Below are 12,917 nucleotides of genomic sequence, written 5' to 3'. Positions count from 1 at the left end.
CTGAAGACTTTAGCAAATGCTAAAGCTAATTTGGAACAGAACTGGGGAATGGATTATACACTGTCATATGGAAATAAATCCAGGGGCTTCTTCAGAATGATCAGCATAGTTTAACACATGAGCTCATCACAAATGCTCAATATGCATGGAAGAACAAAAAAAATCTGTCTGAACCTTTTCACATTTTACATCAGAAGTATTTATTTTGTCTCACTAGCCCCCAGCTGCTGACATAATACACAAACTTTACTGGTGGTTATTAACCTCCAGTTTTTACGTGACTGCTTCAAACAGAAACTGTTTACAAGTTGATCACACTGTAAGAATTTACAGAGTTGGATGGAAAAACCAAGACAAACTGAACAGCACCGAAGGTACATTTCTTCTTTGACGTGTCAGCATCACTGCCTTTCAAGACATATTTTTTAAGAAAAAGAACACAACACGTATATGAAACCTAGACACTCAAATGATGATGTTGTGACATGTTTGCAAATAACCACAGCAACAACAGTCACTCAGATATCAGTCACTGGGGTTTAACGGCTGAATAGTACACACATGCCTTGAAGTCATTGATAAACTCACAGATGCACTGTAAAACTGATTTTCGTGGCTGACTTTAATAGTAGAAAAAGTAAATATGACTGTGACCTTTCCACAGATTAGTAGAGTACCAGCGCTCTAATTAATTGACTCTGTATATTATTCAGAATCTGTTATCACAATGACCCTGGAAAGGTAATTTATGTACTGGTAGAAAGAGCCAATTCTCGTCTCGCTAAAACTGGTATAAATCTGATACCAGCGAGGGTAGGCCAGGGCTAAGCCACATAATTGATAGGAGAAGCAGGTCCCACGTCTGCAATCGGATCTTCCATGGCTCAGGGGCATCGAGGCCATCAGTCCCACACTGCCCCTCTGGCCAGGACCCCAGGAATGCTCCCACAAAGAGCACTGGGATGCTCAGGAGGTGGGTCTGAAGGCTGGGAGCCAGGAGGGAGCAGAGGGAATTGCTCTGACCACAGGACACCCTTTCAGCAGCTGAGTAGATTGATTTTTCTTAAATGGGAAGGAGGAAATTACTCCTGTGACTAAAGCTTTTTGAAGCCCATCTCAAGTTTAAAATTTAAAATGATCCGTTTCAGGTATATTAACACCTCTCAGCTGTCTCGCAGAATAAAGCCGATGGTGCATTTGTAGCATAGCAACCCATCTGCGGGCACACTCGAGTCACCACGGGCATAGAGCAAACCCTCGCCTTGGCTTGTTCCAGGGAATAGAACAGAAAAATGCCTCTGGTGGGTAAATCCATTTTGGCTTCCGAGTTCGGGGGTGTGAATCTGGCTTCCCTGTGGCATGGCCAAAGTAACCTTATTTTTTAAGCTAAGTACAGGAGAGTTTGGTACCTGGCACCATGTGAAGAGCCAGTGACTCTTTCTTGAATGTCATTTCCTAGACCGTTACTCTGCTTATGATGATCCTAGCAGGAACGTCCTGCCTTTCCACAAAGACTCATTTTCTTTGTTTTCTTTCCTCTGGCATTTTAGAATAAGGGTTACTTATGACAGCAGAATAAAATCCCTTGTTAGTAGCCTGTTATAACCCTTTCCTTTCAACTGACCAGAACACCACCTAGCAAACCCTTAAATCTGTCCTTATTGCTGGAACAGAGTAAGAGAGAGAGGATGACAAAACAGTACCTATGGCAAAGGCTGTGCTTCTCTCCAGGGGCAAAAAGGGCAAACATGCATTCCTGTAAGTATTAAGTCTTCAGTCAAAGCCCTTGTAATACTTTTATATTCTATCACTAACTATAAATTAGATTTTATTACACTTGATGGCTATAGTAGTCATGTAGATTCAGTATCATCTTTAGGTCATAACAGCCTGTAATGTGGTATGAATTCTTCCTCCATTTCAGCAGAGAACTTCAATATAGGAAAACAAAGAAACTAATTACTGTAGGTCTTAATTCAGGAGGTAAGCACTAAAAGTGGCTGCAGCAGGGCAGGAGACAGATCCCAGCAGTGGGATGTGCCCGGCTGGTCCCGGTTAGCGAAGGGGGCTTCCCACTAGAGCAGCCAAAAGCCCAGGACACCCAGCAGCGCTTTGCTGCCAGAGCACAGCTGATGCTCAGATGCAGCTAGGTGATGGCTTTATGAGTGTTTTGAATGCAATTGCCAGATATGCCTTTGACATTTTCCGTATCTTTTTGAAAAGTGGACAGCAGTAATATTACGTATACATGCAAACAAAGAACTTGCCTTTTCCTTCTGAAGCAAGAATTTGTCCACAACCAAGTGGAACCCATCTCTTAGAAACAGCCATTTGTACTGAAAAATTGTAGGAGAGCCTCTTTCTTGTGCACTTAGTGCTGTCTGTGCAAGTAGAGCTGTGTTCTTTTAGAAGACAGAATTACCTGGGGTACTCCATGTCGTACATTTCACTGTTGCACAGTTGCTTTTCCAGTTAAACGTTTAGGAAAATATGTGTTTGTTTTGCCATAAAGGCATTTATTTTTGTGCAAATTTCACATAAAAAATGAAGAATCAGGGAAATGCTGAGACCAAGCAGACTCTTAAACTGTTTGATATTCCCCTTTTCCAATGAGAAATTATAAATGGCACAAGAAAGTTGAAAAGTTAAGTCCTGTTGATTAAGGTCTATTCTCTGCTGAAAACATACAGATCCTAAAATGACCATTTTCAGCAAAGCTTAACTCTTCAACATGATGAGCTCCATTTGCTCTTCAGTCCCAACTAGCTTACCTGTGATATGCAATAACATTTACCTTCTTCAAAGAAAATTACAATGTTTAATTAAGGACTGTTAAGCCACTTGAGATGCTTGATGGCAAAGTTTATTCTTTAGTATCAGAATAATCATCCCTTAATGAGTAAAAATGCCAATCACTGCCAATAAATTCACATATGCAGGTCCATCTAGCTTTTCTTTGAGATGATTGTTCCATATTAGTACTGAGCAAAGCCTCTTCCACCTGCTGAGGTCACCTACAGCCATCGCTGCCCCCGGGGGTGCACACACCTCCCCTTGGGACCCAGAGAACAACTGGCCACTGTAGCGATATGATATTTAACACATGTTTTTGTGTTTAACAACATATCATCTTATCAGACCTGAGAAGCTTCAGGCATCCTCAGTGCCTAGAGTGACTTAGCAAGAACAGTTCAAATTAAGACGGAACTGAAGAGAAAAAATGCAATCATTCACTTCGTGACGGACCTGGCTGACCACAGCACACATGACCAGGGTGCCTCTGATTCAGGGTCAAAGACTATTTTGCCTTCCACAATAGCAGAAATCTGCCTGAGCATGTTGTGCTCCACCTGCACTCAAACTGCACTCAGTCATCCATTTAGGGAAGGGCAGCAGAGAAGGGGCTGTCAGTTGGCACTGATGTCCTTGACAAGACAAGATACAGACCTGAAACACGCGTGTACATTAGCTACTTGAATTCCTCCTGCCAAAGGCTCCCTGACCAGTTACACAACCTGCTGTGAGCATCGTACCACCATTATCTCTACCAGCGCAAATACTGATCTAGTTAGCCACATTCAGTAGTCCCACCTAGTCTTTGGGCCTCCCTTGGCTAGTCTAGACACCTCCTCAATTATACAGACTGTCCCACTGAAGTTACATGGGGGTAAGTATTACATAGGAGATGAAATCAAAGGTTATGTTTTAATTCTACTGGGGTCTGCAAGTGTTGCTAAAGACAAATTCCATGTGCCAAGTCATGCCTAAGCATATGCTGAAAGAAACAGAGTTTGCAAGAGATGAGCCAAGCAGGGAGCAAAGCACAGATTTGAAGGGAATTGCCAGGGGTCATGGGGCAGCTGTCAAGCTGGAGTGGAAAATAACATCTCCACAATATGTTCTTATATTTTACAAGCTGGATCTCAGTGCCCCATGTTCCTCGCCACTTGTTTGGTGATGGGCCAATACAACTAAAATCACATTCTCCCTCTGTTTTGTCTCTATTTTTATTGTTTTCTTATGTCCTAACATCCTCAGCACTGCCATATAGTCAACTCCACCTTCCCTTCAGCACACATCATATATAGTATTCTATACACATTGTTACAGTATATGCCCAAGATTAATCATGGTGAATGAACATAAATACTTGACATTACTAATGTGAACAAGAACATACTGCCAGATATGCATATGCTGTTGCAAATCTGGATGTGGCAGCCTTACTTTGCAGTATTTTGGTTGCATTTGATGTTCATGGGGATTATTAAGCATCACCACCACCAAAGCACAAACACTTTGTTCAAATTCTGCCCTGCTGTAAAGCAGTTTTGTATCAACTACAATATGATTTTCCTCAACAGTTACTGGGATGAAGCTATTAGAAAGGCAAGGATTAAAAAAAAATAATTAAAAAATATCAAAGAGTTAAAGAATCTTTAGTGGCAAACTTGAGAGATTTTCACAGCTTTTGACTATACCAGAAGGAACATAATATTATCTCCTTTCACGTTGAGGTTTAGGAGGGTCTGAAGTCCAGCTGGAATGATATGAGTTAGCAGCACCAAGGGAAATCAGCTCCTATTCAAGCACTGAACACACAGGTTTAAAATGCCGGCATTATTGTTTACTTTGACAGCTCCTCAGTTTTGTTTTTAAAATTCTAGGAAAGTCTTAGCATGTATATAGAAGCACCTTTTCCTGAGCCAAGACCTGAGAAAATCTGTCTGTGTAGGATGGTCTAGACAGGAAGAATCTGATACCTGCTACACAAGAAATGAATGCAAATAGATATCCTGGATATTAAATTATTCTCCCTTTACCCCCTTCCCCATATACAGCACCTGCAATTAAAACCCATGCTGCTATTGAAAGAGAAAGCTCAGTTCTCATTACCTATAGATTTCTTATTTTATGGATTATTTTTAGCCGTATGATATAAATTAGAAATAGTAGTGAACAACAGTTGCAACTGAAACCTTAACGTTAATGATGGCTTTGCTAGGCAGCCATGCATACTGGTTACTCAAATGAACACTCACAGGACCTGAGCAACAAGGCACGGTTGTACACAGCTCTTTCCCTTACCTATGCTTTGTAAAATGTAAGTGTTTTTATGAAGATTTCACAGAAAAGAGTAAAAACCTTAGCTCATATCCCTAGGTGAATCTTATGACAGTATCTGCATCTCCAGAACCAATCATATCTTGAACCATAGGCTTAAGTTTGACATGATGGCAGGCACATAGACCAACAGGCTTTGAAATACTCTTCAAATGTGGTTGTAAAAAAGCCCACTGCAAAGGGGCTGTGGCACCAGGACGTCCTCAAAACAGAGGCAATATTTAGTAACCTCCTATTCCCTCCGCCCCCCTGCCGCTGCCGCCCCCCCCCCCCCCCCCCAATATATCCTGAAGTCTTCCTGTATTTGATCATTGGATAATGTGTTTTTTGAGCAGCATTCCCAGGCAACATCTCATCTCCTCCTACTGAACATATTAAACGTTCCCATGATTAATTATGAACACACCAGTAATTTCCTGATTGAGGACTTCACTTATTGACCACATTTTTCCATTACCAAATTTGCATTCTTCATTAATGCATCCCCGAGCCTTATCCGGCACTGACCACAGGAAAACAAAGGCTGTGCAGACACAGTGACATGCTGTGTCAAATGCCTTTCATCGAGGACAGGACAGACCGCCAGAAATGAACAGCACATTTTTATCCTGCTCTGCATGTGTCTGAACACAGCTTTATGCAGAGCACCGTTAGCCTCTGGAGGACATCCTTTTGCCACCACCTGCAGCCTCTGGTTGGTGGCCCCACTCACCCATCACCGGTGGCCAAGTTCTCCTGGATAGGCAGGGGGTCTCCGCACAGGTCTCAGATGGTGTCAGCATCACTCTGCTGATAAAAACTGCTGAACACCAAGCGAGATCACTGGCCATTTATATAAAAAACCCAAACAACCCATCTCCTATTTAATTAAAACCATCACCTAAGCGGCAGACCTGCCTGTGCTCACAGCAACCTGCCTACAGGTTTGGGCAGCAAACAGCCACCAACCTAGCACAGTGGCTAGAGAAGGAAACACTATGTATCCTAATTAGACATTTTCATAAAATTGATTAACTGTAGGCAGATATGTAATCAACAGGAACTTACGGAAAGCTGTTTTACCATCAGTGTGTGTGCAACACTGAAGTCACTCAGAGGTTGGAACATCAGACCAGCCTTTCGCAGTGATCAGCTCTGCTCAATAACTGCCTGTTTCCCTGCAAGACCCTTGCAGGACACAGCTGTGAAGGCTCCTGCCCCTTTCTGCAGCCAGCCCAATGCACAGCTGACTACCCATCTTTAAGGACAGCAGGGTTTTTTTCCCCATCACCTTTTCTTTGGTGAGGTCTCCGATTCTTTTGTAACCTTAAGACTCACTAATCCGGCAAAAGAAAGAGCTCAGTAATGGGTTGAATTTTTTTTTCTTTTATTTCTTACCTTACTATTCTTCTTCCTTTCTGAAGGGCTTCAATTCCCTTTAAAACACAAATACATTCCAGCCAGACCTCAGGACTTATGTTTGTTATTGTAAAAACCTTGTAATGACTCCTGGCTTTCTTATTCAGGGGACCTCTTGCCAAATGAGGACTTTCTCAGTGCAGCAGCTGAAGCTGGCAGCCACAGCTTTCAGAGAAACCTCAAAACTTCGTAGAGGATTAACTAAGGTGACATTGAGATTCAACAGCATCTTAGCACCATCTGTTCCCTGATAAAAACCTCCTAGAGGGGAAAAATGCACTAACCAGTTTCGTCTCAACCTCAATGCTTTACGGCACGCTCCCACTGCCAGGCAGTCATGCCCTGCCCGCTTCTCCCACCTGGGACCTCCGAGCATGAAATGGGATTTGTTGCCTCTGCTGGGAAAGGGGCATCTTGCCCAGGTCACTGGGTCTTTGTCAGATGTGTTTGCAGCTTCAAAAACACTTAGCATCTTCCTTGGGTTTTCCAGGCAGCGTTTAGACCAGATGAACAGGGCTTTGCCATCCAAACACCCCAGGAAGAAGAGCAGCACAGATGCTGTTATTACATCTGCAGGCTCTTCAGGTCCGTGTTGTAACAAATACCACCTTTACCTAAAGACATGCCCCAGAATTATTTTCTGTTGTTCTTGGGGGAAATGCTTGGAGGTAATCATTCTCTCATGATTTAAAAATAAGCCTGGTTTGTTCTCCTCTGGTCTTGCAACCACCACTCCAGCCATGGCTCTGCCCCCAGCAGAACCACTCCTCATTCACCAGTTTTCCCTTCTTACTAAAGCCCGTAACTCATTCTCATGTGGAGGGTGAATAGAATCTCTTTAAAAGGAGATAAAAAAACCCATGCACCTCCAGAGCTACCAGTCTTAGCTTGTGTCCCCAAGCAGCAAGCTGCATGCACCCTGGACCACGGGTGCCTGTGCAGGATCGTGTTCCCTAAGAACATAGCAGATCAGCTGCGTGCTCCTGTAGTCAGCCCCTTTCTCCCACTGCAGCAAGCTGAGGTGCCTTTGGGTTTCTTGGTTTTTTTGTTGTTTTTGTTTGTTTCGTTGTTGTTCTGGTTTGTTTTTTGTTTGGCTTGTGGTTTTTTTGTTTGTTTCATGCTTTTTTTTTTTGGTAGAAGTTAAAGGAGACATAGTAAATAGGTTGCAAGTAGCAATATTGCAGGCTGGTGAAGAGCGGTGTAGTCAACAGAACTTAAATGATTAGCTGAGCTTAGGAGATGCAACCACCCACTAAGTGACTATGAATATTCAGGTAAATATGTTTAGCTGAAATATTGAGTCATCAGCAGACACTACATGCACAAAATGTACTCCTGCCTATTTTTCATTAATATAAAACACAGTAGTGGCCAGCACTCCTGACAGCTTGCCATGACACATCTCAGGTATGTCATCTTTCAGGTCTGTTTGCTTTCTTCTGACATGTTACAGAATACAGAAGGTAACAGTTTTACATGCAGCAGCTATATCTTTAGAGATAAAACTCAAAAGCTGGGGTTGGAGCAGGGCAGGGAAAGGAAGAAAAGAATTGTTTAGCATGTTTTTCCTTACAAAGAAAAGACTTACCATAAGACAGTGCTCTCCTTAAATGACAAGCTTCAAGGATTTCCAGGCAGCAAGGATGGAAGTCTGACTCAGTACATCCATCCTTTCCTAGCCTGTGTGTGCAATGCGTGCAAGCCCAGAAATGACAGTGGGATGAAGCAGGAGCATTGCTGTATACTTTGTGCAATCAGAGGGGCAGTGGTGTCTGGGCAGGATAAAATTTAAACACAAGCAGGCAATACTTGAGGATTAGGAAATGGAGATAAAACCATACAGAAAAGGAATGTTTGCTGTGGGGGGAGGTGGAACAGCATTTTCAAGGTGATGTTTTTCATTAATTGCTGAGAAATTAGGAGAGCTGAAGTGGCTTGGATGAAGTTTGACACAACAGCAACAGAATAAAGACATTACATTTCTGGAATGCTAGAAACAGGGAAAACCAGGCAAAACTAGAGGAGGTCCTAAGCAAGGAAGCAGTCTGAAACAATAGTCCATAGCTGTTATGGCCATAATGGAAGGGAACTAGAAAGGAGCACAGAAGGAAAGCTGAATCCCCTGCTCAGCCTGTTGAGAGCCAGTTGGCAGCTCAGCATGCCAAATGATACAGGGACCAGCAAGATACGCTCCATGAACTGGCAAAAAGAGCCGTCTCATATGTTTCTCACTGAACTGTTTGAAATGGGTTTATACCCATTGTTCCAAGACAAGATTTTTTTTTTTTTTTAACATTGCTGTTCTAACAAGTTGTTTCAAGTTGTTCATTGTCTGATCCCTCTGACAAATCTGGCCCCATACACTGGTGCAACAAATTGCAGATCAACATGTAAGCTGGAAAGATGGTAACTAAGGGTCAGCTGCCAGTGCTCCACTGAACTTTGGTAATCTACAGCAGCCTGCACCAGGTGAGATGAGTGCTGCACTGATTTTTATTTACCTGCTTTAAAATTAATCATTATTGGAGAGGAGAACCAGGAGCAGCTCCTGCACAGGCCCCTGCTGATGGTCCCATGCTGCACGGCTGCCAAGGTGGGAGACAGAGCAGCTCAGGTCATGCTGCTGCAGAGACATGCACCATCCCACACATCATCCCCACTGACCTCTCCTGCCAGACAGCATGACAGCAGCTTACAGTGGCTTGTGGAGAAAAAACATAATTCTGGTAACTCCACTGTTTGGCCACCCGGATCCCCTGCTGGTCCCTGCCTTTCTTATTTGGAGCAGATGCTCAAACTGCAGTTTTACAGCCTGCTCTGAACAGAGACCAGTACAACTTTCTATCACACTGAGACAGCACTAGGAAGTCAGACAAGTGAAGCAGGAGGTAAAGATGTGACTCAGATCTCAAGGGGAAAGCTTTTAATCCATTTCACCTAGAAGTCACATTCTCCCCTATGAATCTGGCAACAGCTCGGAGGCTGAAGCTCAGCGGGGCTCTGGCAGTCAGCATCAGCATCTTTTCCCCTCTCAGCATACCCAGGGCTGGCTGAGAAAGGGCATTCTTTTGGGGTTTTTTCCTTTCTTTTTAGAGTCTGTCTATTCTTCTAGAAGGGTCTACAGCTACCATCTCTCTCCTGTGTTCAGTTTGGAAGCCATGCATTTGTAGCTGGAGAAATCCCTGTTCCTGCAGGACAGGGCATTTGCCAAGGTCAATAAATGGTTTGTGTTTGTTTCAGTAAACCCTTCCATCTCATATTTTTAATGTGCTTATGGACTAGGACCAAAGCTTTCCTTACTAGCTGGTGTAGACTTCAGACTGCCTGTGATCTATTTCTATAGCTTGGCTGCATTAACTTTTCCTCCCAAATCTCTTGTTTTTGTTGCATGGAATTTATGCTTTTGTTCATCTGTTGCTGTGTGACTCCAGTTCTTTCCAAGGTCGCATATGGCCTTTGGTCATTCTGTGCTCAGTTCCCTGTACAAAAACCTCTTCTGCTGTACAAAGCCTATACTGTTCTGGAAGAACATCTCAAGTACCGCATAACCCAAACCATCTGATGCCACTTTTCCAAGGGCACATTAAAAAAACGTGCTCTGTATTTTCAGAGTAGCTCATTGGAAAGTTAGCACCATCAGAAGCAAACCTGTTTACCTGGTATCACCCTTTTACCCAGAATTTAGTCTTCCATGCAGCAGAAAGCATCCCCTGTCTCGGGAAGGAGTGAGATAGGGAAAAGAGGAAGGGCTACATGTTTTGCTAACAGATCTGGATTAGAAAATACACAATGGGATTTCTTTAAGGCTTTCTTTGGCACCCTAAGTAAACATTATCTTTAAATTTGACCTCTCATTCCCAAGCCATTTCTTTTAATCTCATCAACAAAACACAATTCACACAGAAGCCCAATTTACTGTTGCAGTTAATGAATGCCTTTACATCTCCCCTCATTTTAACAAGTGGAGCCCAGCACCTGTTCAGTGCAAATTTAACATGCAATACACATTTCAAAAGTTTTCCGATAGTCCTTACTCTTTCTTACTTGAAGTACAAGTCACATGAATGCACTTAAACCACTGTCACCCCCTTCCCAATTTAAAGTAGTCTTCTGAAGAACACAAAAGGATCTCACCCTGCCAGAGGGAAACGGTATCTCAAACTTATATGTGATAAAGCAAGGAACTACAACACAGATGTCAGCCTCCTGATGCATTTCTCTGAGAAATACAAATTGAATGCAAATGGGCTAAGCAGCTACCACTGCATCATGACTCACCCCATGAGAGAATGAAACCCCAGATGAATCCATACCAGCCATACGACCCAGGAGGAGACAGTTCTTCAGTGGGTCTCCTCCTCTTGTTCAGACCAGCTGCATTATGCAATGGTTCAAGCACTTCATACAGCTGACACCTGGCAGATGCTGACCTCTAAAGACTCATGCTCAGAACAGAACTGCAGGTACCCAACAACAGGGAGTGGGCTGTAAGTAATAATGAAAGCAAGAGCAAGATGCACAGTCCTGCCCCAGTAACTGCAGGGGAAGGGGCCCAGCTCGCAGGGACACGCTTTGCTCCCACAGCCTCCAGCAGCTGCTTAGCCCCCCAGGGAAACCATCAATGTGGTGGGCCAAAAGAGAAGCTAAACTACAGGCAGTTATGAGCACTAACAGTCCTCAAGACCTAATAAGCTACTGTGTCTTCCCATTATTTATCATTTAGTAAAAGTGGAAACCTCAGAAAAGGGGGTCATCAGCATTTTCCAACATGTGCTTTTCTGTCCTTTCCACATCCCAGGCATCTCCTCCTCCAGCTCAGCATCCAGAGGACAACCATCTCCTGAACATCCACAGCAACTAAGTCTTCCCATGGCTTATCAGGTGAACTTGCCACACTAGGACAGTGATCCCACACCACCCTCCCCAAGGCAGCACCAGCCTCAGAAATCCTTAGGGCTCAGCCACTGTGGCTTCAAAGAGCTCAACAGCCAAACAGTTTAAGGAGGCAGCTACCACCAAGGCTTGAAGCAAAGTTTTGTCAATAAACAAAACCTAAAAATACCCATCCTCAAGTGAAGACTTAGCATGCACAGAGTATGTCTCCAAAGATTGGTTAGCAAGTGGTTAACAGCCCTGGAAGACTAGCTTGAAAGGTACCTGTTGCTGAGGTTGGCTAACAAATCAAGAGCAGCAGTAAGGCTGATGACAGTGCAGCATGCTGAAGGCTGCACAGCCAGCCGGGGAAATGTTTGATGAAACAACGAATCCCTAGATAAGCAAAGCTGTTTTACTGAATAGCAGTGAAAAAATTACATTGTTAAGGAGCAGTAAGCATTGGTAATTAACTTCCAGCACTTTATCATAATTGTACTCAGCAGAACTTACAATTTGTTTGTTATCAGCTTTAAAACAATCTTTAACAACAACTCAGGCTTGTTTTGCTAATGCTTTGTTTGACTTTAATTTGTATTATTCTGCCATTTCTGAGCATTTCCCTGCTCTTCCCAGCCAACACCACGCACTAACCCTGTGCAGGCAGCCATGGTACCGCCAGCTGCGTTGCTCATCAGTGAGAGCCAGGACACACTACAAACCACCTCCCAGTCAAGTCTGGTACAGCTGTAAAGATTTCCATCTTTTCTAGATAAATCCATCACTCTAAGGCCACAATAGCCTTAATTTCTTGCAATGGTCACCGTACATGGAGCTGAACAAGGGTGGGCACTGATGGGCTGGTGAAGCACACAGCACCACCTTCCTCCTCCTCCTGCTGATGCTGCCCCTGTGCCAGCCCCGCTGCCCTGGGCCACCCCAGCAGGCAGCCCCCCCGCAAGGGCTCGCTGCAGCTCTGCAGGGGCGGGCATGAGGGAACAGACGCTGCCCAGAGGCAAAGGCTCAAGCTGGAAAGGGATTTTTTTTTTTGCTGGAACTCTACTTCTTGGATTTTCTTAGTTGTGAAGTCAAACCACACCTTGAGAGAAGAGTCACACACGTGCAAACGCAACTGTCATAGGATCATTAAACATTATTATGCCATTCACCTTCACAACCCCGAGGTATAGCGTCCTGCTCACAAGGGGAGCTCTGATGCTGCTCTCTTCCAAAGCTGGCTGACTTCAGCCTGTCCAGAAAAGCCTAAACGTGTGCCAGAGAATCATCCCTTGGGGCCTATAGCGCTGATGGATGTTTGCAGCAACACAGAAAAGCTTGTTTCAGATTAAGACCACCTCCCCCCTGCCAAGTGGAACAAGATGCTCAGGACCTTAAAAAGCAAAGTCTGTGCAAATGAGTCATCTCCTTTCTGGCCAAGGTAACCTGGGCCCATCATGTTCTGCTCAGTACCAGCACTTTTGTCACAGCCTTCAACACCAAAGGACCTTCTGGGCCAACCGTCA

The sequence above is a fragment of the Falco cherrug genome, chromosome 8 (genome assembly GCF_023634085.1).
Source record: "Falco cherrug isolate bFalChe1 chromosome 8, bFalChe1.pri, whole genome shotgun sequence".
Classification (NCBI taxonomy): Eukaryota; Metazoa; Chordata; class Aves; order Falconiformes; family Falconidae; genus Falco; species Falco cherrug.
Note: the sequence above shows the minus strand (reverse complement) of the source record.